Source organism: Fukomys damarensis, unplaced genomic scaffold (genome assembly GCF_012274545.1).
Source record: "Fukomys damarensis isolate Sample0158 unplaced genomic scaffold, DMR_v1.0_HiC HiC_scaffold_1, whole genome shotgun sequence".
NCBI classification, from domain to species: Eukaryota; Metazoa; Chordata; class Mammalia; order Rodentia; family Bathyergidae; genus Fukomys; species Fukomys damarensis.
This window is the reverse complement of record NW_022900913.1, coordinates 60,660,394-60,661,238: the sequence shown is the minus strand read 5'-3', so window position 1 is coordinate 60,661,238 and position 845 is coordinate 60,660,394.

The window sequence follows — 845 nt, the reverse complement described above, 5'->3', positions numbered from 1 at the left end:
TGTAAGACTTGAATAGGCTAAAGTGACTCCATGCTAAGAGGCCAGACTGTGCTTCTTCATATGCTAATTGCTACCTTGGTTAACAGCCCACCCAGGGGCAAATGGTTTGACAAAAGGTGACCCTAGAACATTTCCTGCATAAGATAAGCAATGTGTTTGCAGTCTTGTTCTGTGAATTCCCTGACTCTTTGTTTAGAAAAACCTTAAAAAGTACCTCAGCCCCTGAGCAGTTGCCTCTCTGAGCCACCTGGCTCCGGGAGTGCCGTCTGGCCAGACTAATAAAGGTCTCTTTTACCATCTAGCCTGGTGTGTTCCTTCCTGGGTTTCTCGGTTCTCTGTCGTGTTCCCGGAGCCTCGCTGGGTGTTAGGGCCCAGCATCGTGGAGGCCTTTCGGCTGTTCACGCTCCGTGGAGTGGAAGTGAGACTTTAGGTCTTACAAAGGCCTGGGGTATTTTCCCTAGGGGTCATTGACATTCCTGCACCCCATGCAGATCCAAATGTCTGGAAAGACGAAAAACCTGTTTGGGTTGATCAATGGCCCTTAACTAGTGAGAAGTTAACAGCCGCCGACAGTTAGTGCAGGAACAATTAGATAAAGGCCACATTGAGCCGTCTGTCTCTCCTTGGAATTCACCAATTTTTGTTATAAAGAGAAAGTCTGGTAAATGGAGATTACTGCAAGATTTAAGAAAGATTAATGAGACTATGGAAATCATGGGAGCATTACAACCTGGTCTCCCCCTTGCCTCCGCAATACCTAGGAATACTTTTAAAATAATTATTGATTTAAAAGATTGTTTTTATACTATACCTCTAGGTCCTACAGATTGTAAACGATTTGCTTT